Below are 24,972 nucleotides of genomic sequence, written 5' to 3'. Positions count from 1 at the left end.
CTTGTATTAATTCTGGATTTTACTGATGATTTTTTTTTTTTTTTTTTGATACTGACATGTTTTGTTCAAGTTAATTTGTCAACCATCCTCTGCTACCAATTTGTTAATAACCGTTAATGGATCTAGCAAAAAATAACTTTAAAAAATGTTTATGGTCAGAGTAATTCTTTTATTGTAGAAATGTAAACTTACATTATGTCTATGTTCTCTCTTAGGTACATCATTCTTCCAGGGGGAAGATAAGAGAGCATTTCAAAACCAAAAGTAAGTACTTTTTATACCTGCTGGGAGGGGAATGTGCAGTGATGCATCATGGAACTTGTATGCTTAACATGAGGGACAGCAATATCAATGTTTTCTTATGTAATAAAGCAGTTTGACATTTTACTTTAACATTTATGATGGCGTTTGTTGCATGGCTTGGTGAGCAGTCAAAGGTGTACAAGGCATATAGCAGGGGGCTCAAGACACGACCCTGGGGGGAACCAGTACCGAGTGTAATAGTGGAAGAAAGGTGGGGGCCAAGTCTAACAGACTGTGGTCTGTTTGTTAAAAAGTTCTTAATCCAGGAGCACGTGGGGGTGGGGACCTGCAAATTATACAGATTATAAAGCAAAATTTCAACTACAAAAAAAACATCAATATGTTTGGGAAAAACCTGAAGCTAGCAGAGGACAAAGCAAATCAGGAAATATGTTCAATTGTGGTGAAGTGTTGACCATCAGTGACAGATAATGCCCTATTTAAGAATAAATTGAATGGAGTCATTCCATTTATACACAAAGACACTTTTCAGTATCACATTACAAACCTTTCTTCTTATATTTGCTTCTCAGATTCAAAGCATGATAGTAGAGAGAAAAATTAAGGATTGCTTTTTTTAAAAAAAAAATTAGCCATATATATTTGACTAACATCAGAGTCATTTGAAGTATTATATATATTTAATTTCAAAAGTTTTGTGCTCTTCCCAATTTCTTCAATATATTTCACCAAATTAAATGCTTTGTACCACCTTGGGAAGCTCAGTTGGCCTTTATTAATGCAATATGAATTTATTCTTTTCTTTCATACAGTTTCTTAAATATTTATTGAGCTGGAATGATTGAGCCTTTTAATTCCCACAGTTATAAATAATATGTAACTGATTAAATACAACAACCATATAAAAATAGTTGCACTACATATTTTAGGTATTAAACTGGAGAATCACTGTTTAGGTATTTTATTCTATTTAGATATTAATATAGAAAAATCCATCAAGAGCAATATATATTTTAAAGCATTTTATTTATCATTTTCACAGATCTCGCAAAAGTATTTTACTCATTACAAGGCCTTAATCCAGGGGTGGGATTCAAATTTCTTAACAACCAGTTCTGTGGGTATAGCCTAATTTGTGGGTGTGGCTTGGTTGTCACATGACTGGCTGGGTGTGGCTTGCTGGCTGGGCATGGCTTGTATGTAAATATTGTAAATATTTATGTAAATATTGAATATTTTTTTATAAAAAAGAGCAACTTTTACCCAAAATCAGGCAAAGGCTGGCAGATTAAGTTGCCCGCAGAATCACAGATTCACTCAGAATCTACCTTTCTGCAATTTGCTGCCTGAGTCTGTACTGAAAAATAGAAAGTTCAGTCCTAAGGAAGGTTCGGCTCTTCTCTCAGGCCGCTTCTCCCCATCCCCCAAACCCCCAAATGCCATCCCTGACTGGGCCTCAGGGAAGCCTCCTGGGTGTTGATTTTACCAGTTGTTAACCAATCTTCAATTTCACTTCTTTGCAGTGTACTGGAAACTGCTTGATAATGAGTGGGTGTAGACCAATCAGAAGCTTCAATCAAAAAGCATGAAATCATCTTCATCTAATGCTATCCAATTCTTGATATCCCTTGCTATTTTCTCCACCATTTCTGCTGTTATTTCAAGTTGTTTCATTTCAGCTTCTTTCTTATTCTTATATACTTTTTTAAAAATCCAAGATGCATTCTTATTGTATTTCCTTTGATTATTGCATAGCTGTGCTCAGAGAACTGCATTGTTTCTTCTTTGTCAGGTTTTGGCTAATTCATTGCATTCCCTTTGTTGTTGGATTGGTAGAAACATTTCAAATTTGACTGAAATTAGAGATTGTTTTTAAACAATTTCTTTCATCTGTTCTAGCTCACTTGCATCTGATCTTATCATGCTAATCTTATTTTCCAACCCATTCTTTCATTTTGGTGATGTGCTCTTTGGCTTTGTTTGTTGATTTTGCATCCAGATCTTTAGTTATGACTGCAGCTGTACTGTGCTTTAGTTTGTACTGTGCTTTTGTATATTCCTGAAGTGAGCTAATGCTTATATTTGGTATTGCAATATTGGTATCTTTTAACACTTATGCTTGCTGTTTCTTTGTAACAACATTCAATGCAGGCAGCCTCGTTCTGTTGTTTTGATAATGCAGAATAGAAGGTTCCTGCTTTGGGAATAGAAAATTAATCAGTAGCTATGTGGCTATTATACTGATGACTCCCCCTTGTTTGCTTCTAAAATTTGAGCTACTTTGATAATATTTGGATTTCTTTGCCTGGGGTAGACTTTTGAAAATCATCTAATTCTACTTCTGTGAATACTTTGTTTCATAGTATGAATCATTGATCTGCTAACCTCTGTTCTGTTCTTGTTGATTCTGTACTCTCTTTCCAGAACTGGTGCATTCTTTTCAAATATTCTTGTTAGATTTGATTTGTAACAATACTTCATTAATTCTTTATTTTCAGTTGTGATATATTTGCAAAAGGTAAACAGCTTCTCTTCTGGTAGCTCTGTAGCAATTGTCCTAGGCTGCTCAGCTAACAGTCCTGAGTCTTGTAGCCCATTTGTCTCTTGATGTTTAGTAACTCCAATATCCAGTGTGACTATTGTGACAACTAATCCAGGATAGATTTTACCATATTGATCATAAGAGAGGCACTCTTCATTTGAGTTAACTGATGAGACTTTTCCAGGATGGCTGAACCTTTGGAACAGCTTTTATTTTCCTCAGAGCATACATACCCACACCCACTTCAAAGTAATGCCTCACTGAGTGATTATTATTTTTCTCTTAAATGGTGTCACACTTCAGACACATTACATAAAGACTAAACTCTCTAAAAAAGGCTCTACTGTTAAAGGTGAAAGTAAAGAGAAGAAGAGGATAACCAACAGCAAGATAGAAGGACTCAGTTACAGTAAAGAACAGGTTAGAGATACTTCATCATCATCATGGAGAATAATCTAGGAGATTAAAATGATTTGGTGGCATATAATCAATTATGGTGACATACCTAAGACACACAAACAAAAATACAGCATTGTGGCAATTCAGTCACCATATTTTTCTCTTTCCCTTGCACCCATTTACCCTTGGATGCCTACCCATTCTTCACCATTGCACTGTTTTTTCTTCTATTCTTTTGCCCCCTCAATATTTCCTTCTACTTTGCTAACCCAACCTAACATGAAAATACAGCATACAATTAAGAAATAAAAATAAATAAAAATAACTCTGTTTCAATTATCTTTATCATATGAAAAGATTGGTGCAGCCCTCAAACTTTTATCTGAATTTTAGGTGACCTTTGATTTTTACTGTTTTATTCATGTCGAGTAGAGTTTTTAATTATAATTTCTCAGTGTAGCTACCTTGTTGGAATGTTTGCTTCTTTGATCTCCATAAAAATAGGTTGCTGAATCTCAGGCCTATTTTCTTTGCCCTATTGACTTCAAATCACTTGAGGCAGAACGGAAGCTAGGTTTACACTGCTTTTCGTTCAATATCTTCCATAAAGCTTTGCCTCTGGTAAATAGATGGGGAATTTTACCATGTGTAAAAAAAAGATGTTAAAACAAAAGAAAACAAACTAATAGTGGGTTTGCTTTTGTAAACCATCTTAGTGGAAAAAATGTGCAAGGAAGTTGTTTGAAATTAGTGACTGATGGGTTCAAAATTATATTTCTGATTTAGGCATTTTTTTTTACTCAATGTCCTTTTGTATTTGTTTAAAAATTTAGATATCATGTTTTTGTTTAGTTAGCAACATTCAGTTCATTCTCCTTAATGCAACTTGTCAGACTGTAATTCTTGGATCAATTAAATGAGCCTTCTTTCAGATCTACAGGATTTGGTTTGAAGAGGGTTGGGTAACCTTTGTGTTTTCAAAAGATGCTTTACATTTCAAATGATGCTATGTTTTAATATTAAAGTAGTGTTTTTAATTCACAAGAGTATGCATTTGAATCTGAGCCCATAACCCTTTATTTTTATTTCAATTAAAAAAAGAAGTGACATACATTTCTCCTATTCTTTAACACTAAAATGTGCTCTGATTCAGCACAGCACAGAATTCAGGTTGATTTTAAATTCAGAAAGATATAGAGGAATCTACCTATTCTTGTCTCCAAATGAAAATATTCAGTGGAGCTCTAACTCTAGTATTTCAATTGTTCTGTACACCTGAAAGAGTAAAAGGTTGAAAAATAATTCAACAAATAAACATTACACACACATACATACACACATTTGTATATGTATATGTAACACACAGAGAGCGACAGACAGATTTTAAACAATTTATACTAGTGTCGGAAGCACCAAAGTACTTCCAGGTTGAAAGGATGCCCAGTTGGGAGATCCTTTTATGTTCCCAGCAGGAGCTGGAGCAAATGACAGAAGCTCATCCCATCCAACAGCAGCATTTGGGTCTCAAATGTGGGCTTGCTGCTTGTCAGCCCAGGGTCCTAACCATGCTAGTCACCATGCTCCTCATTTAAAGAAAATAATAAAACAATAAATACAATTTTGCTTCTACTTCATATGTGGAAGAAGAAAAATTGGAATCAGAGATCAACTAAAATGTGAATTTATAAAGTTAGGAGAGAATGGACACTGATTTGAAGGGACGTTAGATTTTTTACTTTAGGTCAGTTATTGACTTTTTTTTTTAAAGAATCATTTTATATGTGAAAGAATATATGCCATTTGTGTGTTGCCACCCACTGGCAATATTTACAATTAACACATTTATTGACTTTTTAATTTCAGACATAATAATTTTCAGAATTATTAGAAATGATCAGCAAAACTTACAGGACCAAAGATTACTAGTACTAGTCTTTATAGTTATTGTAATGGATAAATGAAATTATTTTAAGGACATAATGGAACAAGGATTGGGAGAACCTCAGTTTGTCTAAATAATGGGCAACTGTCCATATCAAAAATATCAGTGTATCCTAGAACATGGCTTATTCACAAAATAAATGAAGAGAAAATAACATTTTGACCTTGTAGCAAGGTCAAATAACATTTTGACCTTGTGTAAAAAAGCAGTAAATAAACACCAAGATTGTTGGATATGCAGTGATAACAATGTTTCATTAAAACAGATGGTTTGAGTGCATCGTAAAGTTATTATATTCTGAAAAGAAGTAATTTCATATGTTAATTTGAGCCTGATACATTATTTCATATGTTCTGACATCAATATTATTTGGAATAATATATTTGTTGAATAGAAATAAACACTTGAAGAAAGGAAACAAATTCTTTACATCCTTTCTATTGTTAAGTGACTAGTCTTTCAATCCTGAAAGATAAACAAAATGGCTGTAGTTACTCAATGGATTGAAAACCTGATGTTAATTGCAACCTGTGAATGAATAACTGCAGACATTGATGAAATATGGACTTTGAAATTTGGCAATCCTTTACTGAAACTGTTCTATAAATCTTCACATAGTATAAGAAGCATATACATTTTTTTTACTTTCTTTTTTTTTCTTTGCTCAGTTTCATTGAATGAATAGAGCAGAAAATACAGGTAGTCCTTGACTTACAACCACAGTTGAGCCAAAATTTCTGTTGCTAAGTAAAACATTTGTTAAGTGAATTTTGTCCCACTTTGCAACTTAGTTGCTAAGTGAATCACTGCTGTTGTTAGGTTGGTAACATGGTTGTTAAGTGAATCTGGCTTTCCCATTGACTTTGCTTGTCAGAAGGTCACAAAAAATGATCACATGACCCCAGGGAACTGCAACCATCATAAATATGAACTAGTTGCCAAGAGTCTGAATTTTGATAATGTAATCATGATTGTAAGTGTGAAAAATGGTCATAAGTCACTTTTTTCAGTACCGTTGTAACTTCAAACAATCATTAAACAAATACTACCTTTAATGTTTACTAGTGTGTTACCCCTTTTTCCATTTTTCCTTAACCCACATGGAGGTTACCTTAAATTTACCCATCAAATACTCTTCCAGTTTCTTCATCACAATTTCCATTTTTAAAAAGTGAATATAAACACACACACATACACACCTGACACCTTCTGAGGGAAGGAAGTACACTTAACTGGTATGAATTTCAAAGTAATTTTGGAATATAATTGATTATTAAAGTATTTTTTTTTCTTTAACATACATTGTCAACCACTTTTATTCCAATATAATTAACTGGAAATACCAATGTCTCTCTGTTTACAATATCAACATTAATACCACAGTCATTCAGATCTGATAAACTGTATTATTATTTTAAAGAGTTGCAGACATTACTAATTCCAGCCACCTGGCAAAGGACTTAAATTGCAATTCCAGAACAACAATTTAAAGAGATAGATTCTTCTTTCCTTTTCCAGGGGTCTTCAAACTTGATAGCTTTAAGACTTGTGGACTTCAACTCCCAGAATTCCTTCTCCAGTCATGTTAGCTCAGGAATTCTGGGAATTGAAGTCCACAAGTCTTAAACTTGCCAAGTTTGAAGACCCTTGTTTTAGACTCTTTATTAGTTTGTCATTTTCTTAAGCACTCTGATTTGCAAAGTTGGCTACATGCATTTTGATACATAAGCTTCAAAGACTCTTGCTTGTTTCACCATCCCTATTCTGATGCTAGAAAAGACACTGAGTTTTAGAATGAATTGTTCATTATAATACAGGCCTTTCCATCTCAACATGCTGAGACGAATTAAATAGGTGGATTTATGTTGCCAAAAGAGACTGGTTGAGTTTTGCCCCATTTTATGACCTTTCTTGTCAGAGTTGTTAAGTGAATCACTGCTGTTACTAATAATTGTTAGTAACATGGTTGCTAATTTAATCTAGCTTTGGCATTGCTTGTCAGAAGATCACAAAAAGTGATCACATGACTCTAGGCACTGCAACTGTCACAAATATGAGTCAGTTGCCAAGGGTCTGAATTTTGATCACATGACCATGGAGTTGCTGCAATGGTCATAAGTGTGAAAAACAGTCATAAGTCTTTTTTTTTCAGTTCTGTTGTAACATGAATGGTCACTAAATGAACGGTTGTAAGTCAAGGACTACCTAATAGCGTTCTTGAAAGTGTATCAGACCCCACACACGCTCACCCCAATGTGCCTTTGCTAGACTTCCTCTAGGATTGACTTCATTGTACCAAGGCACTTGAAGGCCAGACAAGGAATAATGGATGAAAACTGATCAAGGAGAGATTCAACCTAGAAATAAGTAAAAATTTTCTGACAGCGAGAACAATCAACCAATGGAACAGCTTGCCCTTGGAAGTTGTGGGAGCTTCAACAATTTTTACTTATTTCAAGAAGAGACTAGACTGCCATCTTGTCAGAAATGGCGTAGGGCAGGACTCCTGCTTGGGCGGTGGTTAGACGACCTACAAGATCCCTTCTAACTCTGTTAATCTGTAAATCTGCCTGGACATTCCAGCAGAAGACTAACTACTGCAGATCACTGACATTTCTATATGAGAAGATTCTTCTGTTCTGCAAAACATTTTTGGGAAGGAAACAGATGGAGCTGTGATAACCTTCCTAATCAGCAAGTAGAACTAAGTCAGTGAGGTAAAAGTTGCTCAAGCTAGATTTCCCTAATTTTTCCCCCTGAGAATTAAGCTTTGTGAGAAAGCTAAACTGGCAGTTGATAGAGTAATGAAATAGTCGCTGCTTCTTCTTCTTTTTAGGTTGCATGTGACATTTGCCCTTTAAAGTGTTTGCACACAATTGCTACATTCCTTTTCCTGAATATTTTGATATTCATTTTCTTTCTTTGTTATTTTAATGCAGAAGGGCTGCTTTATTTAGTGGAACTGTGCATATTTTAGAAACGATTTGGAAGAAAGTGCTTGGCATCTCACATTAGCACAATTCTGCTCCGATATTCATTAAAGTGATCAATTGTCTTCAGGCCTCTGTTTAAGTTTCAAGAAAAAAAAATACAGTGATGCCTTAAGAATTCACTCATTAAAGTTAATGCAACTTTTAGAGCAGCAGCACTTGTTTTTCAGATATAAAGATTTGACTGCTTTAATAGATGGCAGAGGGTTATACTCAGGTGAAGCATCTCTTCTAAAACATGTACCAAGCATGTTCAGATTCATATAAGAAGCAAATATAATTAAAGCATATCCATTTTAATCCCAGTGGGTGCCAGCATCTAGCCAACGTTGGCTGAACTTGAGAATGCTAAACTGGATCAGATCTCATTAAAACTTGGATGGAAGGCCATCAAAGTTTCCCACAGCTGTAGGCTACACTGGGTAGCTAAAGATATCCTGAAAATAGGAAGCATCACTTTCATTTTGGTGCCAAGACAGTGTCCATCTACTCTAGGAGTAAAATTCAACTTAAGAAAAAAGTTATTTTTGGCTTGAAACACTCCAGCATCACAATGTCAGCCAAGGATTCCAGATGCTGCTACAGCAGACTGTCAGGACAAATATAAGCAGGAATAGCCCTTCCCACTTTTTTTAAAAAAATAAAAAGTGTAAAGCTCTTAACAATCAATCAGCTCTTGAGTATCTCTAAAATTTTAATCTCTAAGACTTCAGCAGGTAGCAAATACTCTGCCTAATTTAACTCATCACTGCTTACAAATCTTTGTATGCTCCAAAATGGTAGATTTTTGGATCTCTAAATGTTCTATCCTCAGATGATTGCAACTATATGTATACATTTTATTTATTAATTAACTATATTTATATAGTCACACAAGTCACACATAGAAAATTGATATGTAACTCTCCATCTAGAGTAAGAAGTCTTTACAGCAAGATCTGTAACATATGGCCTCAAGGGAGATGAGATGTTATAGCGGTTCAATTAATGTGAGATATAATAAAAAAGAATAATCTATTTTTTTAATTTATATTTTCCTGAAATTGATTATTTGATCCTCTCTGGATATATGTCCTAAAAAATATAGTATTTATACATTGATGCATGTTAGATGATGTATGTAAGGGGATGTGCATAAGCGCACCAACGTGCCTACCATCCCTGTCCGATTGTTTATTTTATTTTTCTTATATGTACCCATTTCATGTATTCATAACTATGTATATACTTATAGCTATTATCTTGTAAGCAATTGACAAATCAAAATAAATAAAAATAGATGAGAGAGGGGAAACTATTAGTTGAAATTATCCATTTTTTCTTAGTTCTCAGATGCATTACACGTGAAAACACTGATGGATTTAATAAAATAATGATGCTGTAATTATTAAAGATACACTATATATATGTTGGTCCATTCACAGAAGTCTAAATTATTATTCTTCATTTATCATAGCATATAGAAACAGCTAACTTGCCATGACCAATTGCGATGAACTATTGTGCATTAGAGCAATGATCTGGGATGAACTAAAAAAATGTTGGTTGTTTTCTAATATGCACCTTAATCATGAACATGTGTATTCTGCCTAGGAGTAAGAGCAGAAAGTGTTGCAGAGTAATGCAGATCCAATATTTATCATACAGAATAACAGAAATTTGGGCATCATAATTTGGAAAGTTCACAAGACTAACAGATACATTAAAGGCAGCTAAATAAATCTTGAGATTAGGGATAAAATATAGCTTCACAGTAGAAGTCTAACAAATCAATAGGCTTAGTTTTATGACAAGAAGTAAATACATTTGAATATATGCATGCAAGTGCAGTGAAATCAGTTTTCTAATTTAAAAAAAAAAAAGGAAAAAAAGAATTTTACAAAATGGGCTTCAAATGCAATCCCTATAGCACGGCATATAAATCTAGTGATGAACATCAAAGATAAATATGTATGGAAAAATAATGAAAGGCAATTGTAAGACATGAAGGAAGAGGCCAGTATCCTATTAACAGCTGCCAATTTTGTCTCCTTGCTATTTGTCTGAGTATCTTTCTCATTACTTCAGATAACTGTTCCAACGTTCTCTTTTAGAATATTTATATCCCTGGAAAATATTCCATTGATCAAGAATTTAAAATGTGACAGCCAGTGACTTTGAACCAATCATTCTCTCTCAACCCAAACCACCTCACAGTTATTGTGAGGAAAATAGGAGGAGGAAGGAATATTATGTGTGTTCACTATTTTATAAAGTAATAAATGCAGGATAAAAATCAAACAAAAAAGACTTTATACATAAAAATTCATATTATTGAAACACACACACACACCCTGGAAGGCTATGTTTATCTTTTCTTTCCCTATATCACTATTCACTGTGGGGGGGGGGAGGGAGGGAGAGAAAGAGATACAGTTTATTAAAAAGATTAATTAAAACCAATGTGAATTTTTACTAAGCTCATTGGTCTGCCTGATGAAGATGTCTGGAGTAGTTAGAAAAAACATCAGATTTCCCAGATTTACTGAGATTTCCAGTAACAGTGTGTTATGCTGTTTACATCAACTTTACTAAAATAAAACTTGGTTATAGTAACACATACTTTCTTTCAGTGGTGGGATTCAAATTTTTTTTATTACCAGTTCTATGGGTGGGGCTTGGTGGGCGGGTCTTGGCTTGGCGGGCATGGCTTGATAGGCGTGGCATTCCCACCCTACTCCTGGGGGAAGGATACTGCAAAATCCCCATTCCCTCCTCATTCCTGGGGGAAGGTTACTTCAAAATCCCATTCCCTCCCCACCCCACTAACCTGCTTTCCAGCTCTGTTCTCCTGTGCAAGGCAACAAAGACCCAGTCAATCAGCTGGAACTTGGGAGATAGAGAATAGATGGAGGCGGGACCAGTCAGAGGTAGTATTTGCCGGTTCTCTGACCTACTCAAAATTTCCGCTCCCGGTTCTCCAGAACTGGTCAGAACATGTTGAATACCACCTCTGCATACTTTGTGTTATCTGAAGTGCACATCTTGACCTTTAGCTTTCTAATTAGACAAAGGATTTAAAGTAATTTTGACTAACTGAAACTGAATGAATACCTAAAAAGAGAGAAGAAGTAAATGGCATCAAGCAGCAACTAGAAGAATCAAAATAACAAACTGTGTCAAGCTTGGAAAATGGTGCAGAAATATGGTAAGATGAGCAGATTCAGTTACATTGGCATTAAACAAATTGAAATGGCAGGATATGGTGAATAGTTCTAATATTAACAGATATTAAATTGTTAGGAGGATTTGAAAGAACATGCTGTATTCCAATTCTTATTCATTGTAATCTGCTTTGGATTTTCTTTTGTTTCTCAAATTGTTAAACTACTTTCTATAAAACATAATTTGGTAAACAATGTAAACCAGAAATAACTGTCTTTGTAAATGCTTCCCAGTCTAATTTGTATTCATTTGCTCTTCCTTCCTTGACCCAACTTTTAACTAATTACACACATGAAATCACAACCTATTACACACATGAGAACACTGTGGGCATGTTTATCATCCCCAAGACCAGGTCATTCTATTAAAGTACTGGCCAAGGTTCAAACATTAAACCTTCTCATTCTGGAGTAGAACAGCTTGCCAATTTGATATGGATCTTTAATTCTTGGTTGGTCTAAAAGTTTATTTTGACATGTCACTGAGACTTTTGTGAGTTTATGTTCCAGCTATTCTACACCCACTATATACAATGTGATCTAAAAGAGCTATTAATTTACATGAATAATCAAGTGTGAATTATATCTAGTGCTTTCTTGGCTCTGAATATCATATTCCTTTCAAACTATCAAACTTTCTGCAATTCTCCCCATTTCAGAAACAATTTGTGAAACACATTCAAAACAGGGCTTGGACCCAGTATAGCAGTTCTAAGTCAGAAGGATAGAAATATCATTTTCAACAGTTCATATTTCAGTTCTTAATACTATCCGTTGTGTTAATGTTTGAAAAAAGCTTTTTTTTCATAATGAACACGTTTTTAATCATTTCAGATATATTGTCTTCCTTATTGTGTTTTTATGCTGTATGTGAAATTATTTCCACCTCAAACCAAATTAATGCGTGACTGCCAAGTAATAGGTTGCTTTACCTATCAGTTTGGAATAGAGAACAGAATTTTATTTTATTTTATCCACATCTCCCACCTCAAACTTAATGAATGAAAGAAATCTCCAGCCTTCTCAAAACAGGCTGATGCCATTTCTATTGTTATTGCTTCCTTCATGGCTAGCAGGTAAACTCTAATCAAATATTCATGTTAAGATGTCCATATTTAAGCTACAAATAGCCAGATAATCACTGGATGACACCAAAGAGTTAGAATTCTTTCTGAATCTTTTTACTGACATATAGTATTCAATCAAATTTGCAGCCCAGCCACCCAAAATTATTTTTCACTCTATAGCTGATGTGACCATCCTGCTAATCATACTACTGTTGTATGTACTCATAGAAATTGGAGAACTTTTTCTTACTGAATGCTTCTCACCAAACCCAGGATCTACCCTAGGTATACAAACTTAACACAAAATACAAAATACAATGTAACTTAGCCAATGTCACTAGGGTTCCTTTAAGGAAAATATTTATAGTTTTTATTGTAATTGTTTTAATGATGTCATCAGACTATCTTGAAGCCAAGTTTGTAAACCCTCTAGTGCAGTGGTTCTCAAAGTGGATGGTACTGCCCCCTGGGGGGCAGTGGGATGCCTTAGGGGGGCGCTAAGAGGCAAGGGGGCTAGCAGGGGGACGCTAAGAGGTGCCAGGTGGGCGCTGGAGGTGGGCCCCTCGCAGGGCGCAATTCAGGGGTGAGATTCTACCGGTTCATTACTGTTCCCAGTAGTTGGAGAACCGGTAAAACGAGCCCCTGCCTGGCCCTGCTCCTCTCTGCCTGCTCCTCCGTTCCCTGGCCAGTCAGTCCTTACTGCACATATGTGACATCGTGTGCATGGGCAACAATCGCTGACGGCCACAGCGGCACGTTGGAGAAGCAGAGTAAGCAAACTCGGAGGTCAGTAATTTTTGTTCCAAAAAGCATCCAGACGCCATGTGTTTTTTTGGTGCGGCTGGAGTCCAGCCGCACCAAAAAGAAAAACATGGCAGCTAGAGTTTTTTTGCAGGCACTGGGGATCAGCTCAGCACTGCAGGAGGGATTCACCCTTCCCATCCCGGAAGCGCTGCCTGTACCGAGCCACAACAGGTCTCCACCTGGGCCGGGTCAAGCCGGCTGCAAGGAAGGTCTCCCGGCAGCTGGCAGGATGGACCCGCAGCAGAACAGTTCTCCTGGCCTGGTCTGCTGCTGCCTCATTGTTACCCAGATAGCTCAACAAGTGACGCTCAGAGCCATGGAACGAGAAAGATGGAAAGCCGGACTTCTTCCTAGGCACCACCCAGAGCCCTCTGGCAGCAGCTGGAGATGAAGCCTCCTCTGCAGGTGGGTGAAGGGGGTTCTCTCGGGGGACAATGGTGGGGTGTGAGGAAGGCAAGACATGCGCGCATCCTCGTTATGCCAAGATTTCCAGCAAAAAGGTGGCCAGGTTTTGAAAAGCAAAGGAAAACCTCTGGCTTTCATGCTAAATCATGGTTAGCTGAGTTAACCTAATTATTTGGGTTAGGTAACCTATTAACCATCCTGATGGTTTAGGTTTGCATCATAAAATTACACCAAATTTTAAGTCATTAACCACACGTTCAGCATCTCCAGTTTACACCAGGCTAGATTTCAAGATGCATGGTAGAGTGGCATTGAGAGCTGGGCAGCATTCAAAGTTCATAAATTATTATCGATCATAGAAAGAAAGGGGTATATAAGGAATATCTTCTAAAGATGGTGACATTTGTACTGTACAGTATAGTATTTTCGCGTACTCCTTCCATCTTTGTTTGATCTCCTTTGAACTGGTTACTATCTGTCCATTAGCATCCTTTACTACCCAATTTGTAGCTGTGACCTCCTTCATGTCTGTTTCTTCAGTGTCTTTACAGATATTGTTCTAATACTGCTTGTCTCTGCTAACAGCTCTCTGAAATTCTGTGGTCTTTGTCCTTAATTTTGACTTAGAAACTGGGAAACCATGAATTGCTCAATTGGAGATTAAAGCTGCCTGGGTCACTCTCTCTTAGGCCAACCTACCTAACAATGTTGTTGTGGGGAAGAAAGGAAAGAGAACACAGCTTTCAGTAATATACAATTAAGGTGTGCTATAAATATAGAAAATAAATAAAATTGATTTCATTCTACAGTGGTTTTCTATCAATGAGGTTCAGCAATTGAACCAGTGTAAATACCCTTTCCTATTTGCTACAGCAAATAATATCACAGATAGTCTTCAATTTACGGCCACAATTGCTCCCAGAATTCTGTTGGTAAACAAGATGATTAAGTGAGTCATGCTTAATTTATGCAGTCCAGCTACACCAAAACAAAAACCATGGCCACTGCAGGCATTCATGACAAGGAGGACATGGGCTGGCGGGGAACCCAGTGAGAACAATGGCTCAGCCCTGGATTGCCTTCCCTGGCAGCTAGCTGCAGGAGGAAGGAAAAGTCATGGCCATGGGACGACGAAAGAGGCAGTCGTGGGTGAGGAAATGGGGAGATTAAGGGCCAGGGCCTCTAAAAGGGGAAACGGGGTGATTCAGGATTAGCCCAGGCCTGCCTGGGCAGAAAATAGGTAGATAGGTTAAGGAAAGGATAGAGAGAGAGGGAACGAGAGAAAGAGAGAAAGAGAGAGAGAGAGAGACCTAATGCATCAGATTGAAATGAGGCCTAATTTAGAGGGCCTTTTCCACATTGAAACATCTTTGCCAGAACATTAAAACATCTTTGGCTTCTAATTAAAGGTTTTGTGGACGAAACAGGGTCAGGACTATCAGGAAGCTCTCACATTTTGTTGAGGCTTTAAACTGGATCCATTGGACCAGATCTCCACCCTAAAAAATTACTTTTCCCTAATGTATTACAGTGCCAATTTTGAAGAAGACAAAACCAAAACGTACTGGTAAATTAGAAGGAGAACACACACACACACACACACACACACACTCCCTTCTAACACTGCTGGAGCAGAGTATTGGAGTAGAATAGATATTATCTTTCTCCTCCCTCCCTCCCTCCTTCTTTATTTCTTTTTCTCTCTGTCCCTTCCTTCCATTCCCCCCCATCTTTCTTTGTCTGTCCAGTTTTTTTTCTGTCCCTTTTCTTTCTTTTTTTCCTTCTCTCTTTCTCTCTCTCTTTCTTTTATCTCTCTTTCTTTCTTCTCTCTCCCTCTCTTTCCCTCTCTCAGGCTCACCCAATTGACTTGGTGCACTGCTCCGCTCGGAGTTTCTTGGACAGGTCCCTCCAGTGCAGCGGGCTCAATGGGGTGGACCTGAGGGGCCAACACCTAGAATGCGGCAATGGTGGAGCATTTGAAAAGTAGAGTAAAGCCAGAGGTTTGCTGCAAAGAATCACAAAAGTTTCTGGGCTGTGCACAAGAAGGGACACACATGTCAATGCAATTCAGCAACAATAAAGAAATACAAATAAAACAAATCAACAAGAATCAGCAAAGCATCTCTGATTAGATTCTATTCACTACTAGAATCTAATCAGAGATGCTTTGCCAATTCTAGTCCAATGACCTGCTCCAGCAGAGTTAAAAGGGAGTGTGTGTGTGTGTGTGTGTGTGTGTGTGTGCATGGCTATCAAAACTCCAAAAACAGGTCAAGTACTCTGGGGAGGCTAGTCATAAATTAGAACACTTGTTAAGCAATCGGCCATTAAGTGAGGACCACTTGTATTTGGTTTGCCAGTCACCTGGCCACAACCACTCAGTCATGTGACCACCAAACCACACCTACCTGGTCACATGACCCCCAAGCCATGCCCAGCCAGCAAGCCACCCCCAGCCAGCCACGTGACCAGCAAGCCACGCCCACCCAGCCACATGATCAACAAACCACACCCTCAAATTAGGCCACGCCCACAGAATTTGGTGGGGGGCACCATGGATGAGTTTGTAGCACCAAGGGTGCGGTGGACTGAAAAAGTTTGGGAACCACTGCTCTAGTGCAGCATTTCTGTCCTTCCGGTCAGAGACAAAAATAGATCTTCAACATTACGTCTTACGCTTCTTTGTCTATGAAACAATAAAATTAAATGAAAAAATGGGTGAAACAATTAAAAAATTCAAGGGTTCAGAAGCAAAATTGTTTCCTAAGTGCCTTCACTTCTTATATTAACAGATCAAATATTATTTTATTACTCAGAACAATGTAAAGTCAACCACTGTTTTATAGATAACTTTCAGCCTAGTTGTGCATGATAATATTGAATAATGTGATTTGGAGGCTGGGCTTTGTTTTGTCCAGAAACTCCCAAAAAACTATATTGTATTATTATCTCTTGTATTCATTAAACATGAAACTCAGTCAACTGAACATTTAAAAATGTATCACAAATATCATTGACTGGCACTTATGGTTGATACGGGTTGCTGCCAGCACCCTAGATGTCAACCCATCTTCTTAAAATGTACGATGTTTTGAGTAGCAGTTTTTTTGCAGTTCTGCTGGAACTGCAGGAAGCTGAAATTTCTTCCTGTATTTTGTAAAATTCTTAGACATGGTACGAAGTGCCCCAATGACAATGGGTATCACTGTTACATATTTCATCCATAACCATGTAGTTTTGATTACCAGATTATGATATTTTGTGATTTTTTCCAGTTCTTTCTCTTTGGCTCTGGTGTCTCCTGGTACAGTGATATCAATAAATTGTATGCTTTGGTTTTCGGCAACTGTGATATCTGGCATGTTGTGTTCCAAATTATTATTATTATTATTATTATTATTATTATTATTATTATTATTATTATTATTATTATTATTATTGCTGTTGTTGCTGTTGTTGCTGTTGTTGCTGTTGTTGCTGTTGTTGCTGTTGTTGCTGTTGTTGTTGTTCACAAAAAAATGACAGTATACACAGTAAATGAGATAACTATGCTGGGTTTCGTATCACAAATCACTAGTTGAACACTTCCCAAGTGTTTAGGACTGTGTAATGTATCGGCGGATTATGCGAGCAGATTGCAGTAAGGTGGCCTTCTGCAGCTGACCAGTGGTGATTTTGTCAGTGCCAATTGTTTTTAAGTGCTTGCCTAGATCTTGAGGCACAGCACTCAGTGTAACACTGGAACCACCTGCACCGGTTTATGTCAGAGTCTCTGCAGTTTGATTCTCAAGTCCTGATATCTGGTGATTTTTTTCAAGTTGTTTCTTGTCGATTCTGCTGTCACCAGGTATGGCAATGTCAACAATCCACACTTTTTTCTTCTCCACAATCATGATATCCAGAGTATTGTGTTCCAAAACTTTGTCAGTCTGTACTCAGAAGTCCCACAGTAGTTTTGCATGCTTATTTTCGACCACATTTCAGGCTTATGATCCCACTAGTTCTTTGCTACAGGCAGATGGCAGTTGCGACACAAGTTCCAGTGGACCATCTGAGTGACTGTGTTGTGACATTGTTTGTAGTCAGTCTGAGTGATTGTCTTGCAACAGCTCAGTTTGTGATCGATGGTTTCATCCACTTCTTTGCAGAGTCTGCATTTGGGGTCATCAGCAGATTTTTCTCTTCTGGCTTTGATTGCATTTGCTCTGATGGCTTGTTCTTTGGCTGCAAGAATCAGGCCTTCTGTCTCTTTCTTCAGTGTTACGTTGGTCAGCCATAACCAGGTCTTTTCCTTATCTACTTTTCCTTGGATCTTTTCAAGGAACCATCCATGCAGTGCTTTGTTACACCAGCTGTCAGCCCGAGTTTGCATCGCTGTTTTCCTGTGTTGATTCTTGGTTTGCTGCACTTTGAGCAGCTTCCTAATGTTGACCTCCATCAAAGCTGGTTCAACACTGTCTTTCACATAATCTGCCAGAGCATCATCATCATCATCTTCATCGTCGTCGTCATCATCATCATCATCATCATCACCATCATTATTTCTGCAGAAATAATAGGCAAAACTATGAATCAGTGAAATATTTTAGATTGGGTAATCCAGCAGAGCTCTCCATCTAGCATGCAACTCTTTGAATAGGAAGTGCACCAACATTTAAATCATTTATTTATTTTTTTAAGTTTGTATCATCAAAAGGAGGATATTCAACATTCTTTCACAGGTAACAAATGGAGGAACACCCAGTACGATCCATATCCCATCCGAGAAACCACCTAAAATGGTACTACAGCAGTCACTCTTTGGGAATATTTGGTGAGACAGTGACTTCCAGTTCCTATGTCATATCTCCCATTCCATAAGCAGTTATTAGAACCTATCACTGTTAGTGGCTTGCACAGATTTTAGTGGCAAACTCTGCTAGAAGTGTGTTCTCACCCAAACTGTTATTTCCATCATCATCCTCTCCACTACAGCCTGTTCCTCAATACAACTGTTCTCTCAAATCCTAACATCATTAACAAGTCTTTAACCCACTTAACCTACTTTAACCCACTTAACCTACATAACAAACAATTCTATCATCACTTGTCTTACTTAGATTACCATTCTCTTATCACCAGCTCCTTGGCCTACCTTAAAAAGTAATAATGAGAATCCCATTCTGATATCCTATTTCAAAATCTTGGTGCCCTTGAAATTTTTTGTTAGGGTGGCAATAATTAAGATGTTAAGAATTAGTCTATCTACTTATACTGTTTGGGTACTCCAGTCTTCTTAACTGTGTCTCTAGATATATCTGGAAGAACATGCTGCATCAAACACAGACACTAATAAATTGTTCTTACATTCAGAGCTCTAACATTAGGGACATTTAACCTTAAAATATTTCTAAAGAACTTAACAAGAGATAATTTCATTTTAAAAGAAAGCCGAGAAACAGTAAACACAGTTTAAACCTTGCAGCGTAATCTAAGAGATGCAATTTAAAGGTTTTCTAATGGGAAAAGAATATGTTAACACAATTAAAGCAGATGTGTATTTGGTATTGGGAGAAGATGATGCCTGGAAACATTCTAAACACAAATTACTTTTTTTGTAAGATTTATTCCATAAAAATGGTCAATACTTATTTTTAGTGAAATCTATAGAAGTAATTATTATTTAATGCAAAGATGTACAGCAAATTTGCTGGAACCAGCTCTGGGGGTCTTGTTATTCTCCCACTTAAGTGTTATGTTTCTCATTCAGATGAAATTAAATAAACCCACACTATACCACCAAAGACACTCTCTATGGATTTCTCTAAATAGTTTAAGACTGTATGGTGTTGTATCAAAGCAGAGCCCAGATTCAATTCACATTTATATTCATAGACGAACACAATACACAAGCCTGATGATGGCAGATGAGATTCGAAAACTTAAGAATATATATATATATATATATATATATATATATATATATATATATATATATATATATATATATATTCTTAAGTTTTCGTGGTACTTACATGTATGGTATTCGGTTTGGTTTGGGTATTTTCCCACATCATTGTAGTTGTTCTTTTAAAGTTGTAGCAACGTTTCAGCAGAATCTCATCTGCCATCATCAGGCTTCTGTATTGTGTCCGTCTGTGGGTCAGACTTTTACAGTGGTTTCAGATTTAAATTTGGGGCAGCCTATTGCTGTGCCAGAATGGTTTTTTCTTCATCCTGATTGGTTGGGAGTCTTGGTCTGTGTTTATTGGTCTCGGAGTTTGCTGTGTTCTGCTTGATTGGTGTCTCTAATATCTTCTGTCTGTTTTTTGGTTCTTTTTGTATCTTGATTGGCTGGCAGCATTGTGTTACTTTATTGGAGGCCTTTAGTGCAGCTTGGCTTCGGGTAAATGGACGGCTATCATTAGTTAGGAAGCTGGGTTTCATCTGGGTGCCTGGTTGGGGTGTGTTTGAGCTGGAGGTATCAGGGGGGATCTGTTTGTGCCCAGGTGTTTGCCTGGCTTGTGGTGTGGAGATTTTTTTGTTTGTGAGTGCAGGCTTCCAAATGATTGACAGCCTGGTGGAATCATCTCTTCTATTCATGCTTTCTGGTCTTTTTTCAATCTCTATGGCTTCTCTGATGACTCTGTGGCTAGGGTTTTCCATAGTGGCCAGGGTTTTGATGCCATTGAAGTTGATGCTATGACCTGTGGCTTCCATGTGTTGGACTAGTGAGGAAGTGTGTTCCAGCTTTTTGACTGCATTTTTGTGTTCATCCAGGCGGGTACTTATTCTTCTATTGGTCTGTCCAATGTATGTGGCTGGGCATGATGCACAGGGGACTTCGTATATGCCTTGGTTTTCCAGGTCAATTTTATCTTTGGGGTTGCTAAGGATGGCTGCTATTTTTCTGTCTGTTTTGAAGGCAGTCCTGATGTGATGTCTTTGTAGTACCTTACTAATTTTGTCTGTAGTACCTCTTACTCCCAACCAATCAGGATGAAGAAAAAACCATTCTGGCACAGCAATAGGCTGCCCCAAATTTAAATCTGAAACCGCTGTAAAAGTCTGACCCACAGACGGACACAATACAGAAGCCTGATGATGGCAGCTGAGATTCTGCTGAAACGTTGCTACAACTTTAAAAGAACAACTACAATGACGTGGGAAAATACCCGAACCAAGCCAAATACCATATATATATATATATATATATATATATATATATATATATATATATATATATATATATATATATATATATATATATATATATATATATATATATATATATATAAAACACACAATTTTGTTATTCTCTGATTAGTTAATATAGAAGATGATTTTATTGAACTGTGTACTCTTAGCAATGATCAGAAAATTATGTGGTGCTCAGTCTTTGATAGCATATTTAAGCTTGCCATCTGGCATCTAATCTTGTAAGCAGGTGATAAAGATGCACATCTAAATTAGTATATAGGATGTACCATAAATTACCATTCTAGAAGGACAGTTCTTGCAGAATTTCTTTTTTTACTATAAGAATCATGTTTTAACTTACAAACAGGCACACAATCCAATGTATATGAGAATCAGAATTTTAGATATATATATTTATCAATATATTTTCAAATTTGGCTATTGTGAAAAAAATAAATCTACTTTGCTCCAGATACATGCAAAGAACCCCTTTAGGGAAACATGTTTAGATTAGGAATGTCTAGGTCAATCTAAATCAATTTATGAATTAAATTTATTTGTGTGCTTGAATCACATACTAGTGATACAAGAGATACTAGATACTATTGGAAAGATTAGTTGCAGGACTTCCTGATTTTTATGCCCCAAAATACATATGTATAACCAAGATAGGATAAGGGTTGTGAATTATGGAAGGGTGGTAACATTTCCTCCAGATGAAGTCAGAACTGCCACTACCTAGGATTGAACTCACAGCCTCCTTATTGTGCACTGCTCTCATTGGACTATACATATACATATACATATACATATACATATACATATACATATACATATACACATACACACACACACACACACAAAATTAAAATAAGTTTTCTAATACCCTTTTTATTGTTGCTAAGCTCATTGCTTTTCCTTTGGAAAAAAACATTTTAGAATGCTTCAGGAGCCACTGTATTTGGTCCGATCAAATAATAATTGAACTACTGGTAGGAAATGTCTGACATAGATAAAATTGTTTTGAGGTGAATTGGAGCTGCCTCTGCTGTGTGCACAGTGTGCACATATTTAATAGGCATTATTTCATATAAGACTACAATACACATATTTCTGATTTAGCACAAATTGGTTTTTTCGGAAACTGGAAAGGTAATGAATTGTTTTTAAAATAAAGAGTTACAAGTGAAAATGCAGACCATTCTGAAGTGAGGCAGGAGGGAAAATCTGAAGTTTTGTGAAGACTGAATTCAGGGACAGAATTATGACAAGGGAAAAACGTTCCGAATCCTTGGGGGAAGGTAACAGAATGGAATGGAGTAAAGCTTATGCTTGCTGCCACTGGCACATAAAAAGAGAGTCCTATATTGTAGCATTGATGTTATTTCTTAAATAATTTGAAAATAAGGACAACTGATTTTGATACCCTATGGAATTCAGAATCATGTTGTTTATTGGATGGCAGTGGTAGGGTAATTGGACATTTAGAGCAGTCTAGAGTCAATGTATCATTTTTAAAAAAGACATTGATGTTTCATGACTGGCACACTGGTGGGCAATTGACCCCAGCTTGGTAGCTTATTATTTCCCTCTCTTTCTTCCATTTTTATTTCTCCCAAATACCAGACAGCTAAAGAGATCTGCAATTTTTATCTGGGTTCAGTGAGATCAAATTTGTCTGTATCCTATTGAGGACAACTATGACTATTCCAACAAATGACATATCTGAGAATATGCCAGATTCTGATTGGCATGCCTGTAGCTGGAAAAACAGCAACCTAATTCCCCTGATAGGCTAAATTGACCCACTTGAGCTGAAGAAATTGGAAATAAATTTTTGACAATCAAAGCCAAGTTGCAGTGGAAAAGAATGGAAGAGGAACAAGATAATGATTTGAAAGATTGTGGATATAGAAAGAAGAGAAGGAGAGCACTCATCATTTTGAAATAGAGAAGCTGACAAAAAGAGTGTCATATACTGCAAGCTAACAGAAATTCTAACATCAGTGAGCTATGCTTACCACATGGCTATAGTAAATTGAATTTCAAATCGGTGATATCTGTGGAATATACCCTGCATTGGACTGATTTAGCTCAGATGTTAGACTGAACAGGTTGTCCCAAAGGTGGTTTTTCAAGAGGAGACTGGACTTTCTGGTTTTTCTTTGAAGACATTTCACTCTCATCCAAGAAGCTTCTTCAGCTCTGACTGGATGGTGGGAATGGAAGGATTTATGCAGACAGGTGTACATTTGCATTTTTGAAAAAGCACCTTTGGGAAAACCATGACCTGGATGACTGAGAATCTCCATAAATGACTGAATAGGTTCAAATTCTGATGCAGAATACATATAGTCATCAACCTACATCTACAGCAAAGCCCAAAATTTCCATTGCTAAGGAAGACAGTTGTGAAGTGAATTTTGCTCCAGTCCTAGATCTTTCTTGCCACAGTTGTTAAGTGAATCACTCAGTTGTCAAGTTAGTAACAGGTTGTTAAGTGAATCTGGTTTGACCATTGACTTTTTTCATTAAAGGTAAAGTAAAGGTTCCCCTTGCATATACATGCTAATTGTTTCCAGCTCTAGGGGGCGGTGCTCATCTCTGTTACAAAGCCGAAGAGCCAGCACTGTCCCAAGATGTCTTCATGGTCATGTGGCTGGCATGACTAAACACCAAAGGCACATAGAATGCTGTTACTTTCCCACCAAAGTGGTCCCTATTTTTCTACTTGCATTTTTACATGCTTTCAAACTGCTAGGTTGGCAGAAGCTGGGACAAGTAACAGGAACTCACTCTGTTACGTGATGCTAGGGATTCAAACTGCTGAACTGCTAACCTTTCTGATCAACAAGCTCAGTGTCTTAGCCACTGAGCCACCACATCCCCTATTTCTTCATTAGAAGGTCACAAAAGGTAATCACATGGCCCCAGAACACTAAACTATCTAAATACCTGCCAGCTGCCAACCATCTGAATTTTGATCATATCACCAGTGGGATGATGCAATGTCCATGTGAAAAATAGTCATAAGTCTCTTTTTTCAGTGTCATTGTAAATAAATGATTCATTGTAAGTTGAGGAGTATGTGTTCTGACAAAAAGTGTTAGGGGGAATTCTCTTATATAATGAAATAAAAAGGCTAATTATTTGTTATTTCTTAAAAATTCTTTTGGAGCATTTTAAAAAATTATAACAGTTATATTATTTACAAGATACTTATGAGTAATTTGTTGATTGTGCTTCAAGAAAATATATTTGATTTTATTATATTTAACCATCTTGTTGGGTATACACAAACATATGCTCTTACTATCATTATTTCATATTCACCAAAAACAAGTCTCCTTAATTTCACTCCTTCATCCAATTTCAACATTTTAAAGTGAGCTGTAGCACAGATCTAAAGTTATTTTCAAGGGTCAAACATCAAATATGCCATGCAGTAGATTAACAGAATAAAATCATTGTCATAAGAGAAATGGGAATTGGCAAAGCAAGCCAAACATTATTTGACCTTTTCTATATTTCTGTGGTAGCTGGCATCTTTTCTTTCATGAAAAATTTGGACACCTTCCTAAAGGCATGTAAGGAAGCCTTTGTAGAAAATAAGCTATGCTCAAAATATGTGCAAATTCATTAATTAGCATATTTGAGGGTATTTAATCTTTTCTGAAGCCAAACATTCATATTTAAAGGTCTCAGTTGGCCACAGAATTCATAGTTGGATTTGGGAATCTTCTCCAAGTTTCTTGCCTCAGTTTAATATTCATGACAAGCTAACACTCTGATAATATTGAAAGGACTACTACATTGGTTTCACAACTATCTAAGGAATTCATGTCTACTGTTTTATGGCTTATCTAGCATGAATATTTTCTGGGCTTGGAGAGATAACAACATTCTGTTGAAGCTATTTAATTGACAGGACATTCACATAGCCAGGGTCAACATCTAATAATGCAATCATCTAGCAATGAATATGCACACATAGGATAGCCTTTAAATACTGTAATTCCTTGAAGACTTGGAAAAAATATTCACAAACTGTAATTGTCATTATTCTCCAGACAATATGAATTGTAACATGTACCTCAAAAAGTATGTTAGAGATCTACCAAGGGTTTGACAAGTCACATGGTTTGGTTCCCATTTGGAATAACAAAATAAAACATTT

This window comes from Notechis scutatus, chromosome 3 (assembly GCF_049901735.1).
Source record: "Notechis scutatus isolate UNSWTSFEM ecotype Mainland chromosome 3, rNotScu1.2, whole genome shotgun sequence".
NCBI classification, from domain to species: domain Eukaryota; kingdom Metazoa; phylum Chordata; class Lepidosauria; order Squamata; family Elapidae; genus Notechis; species Notechis scutatus.
This window is presented reverse-complemented; position numbering follows the sequence as displayed.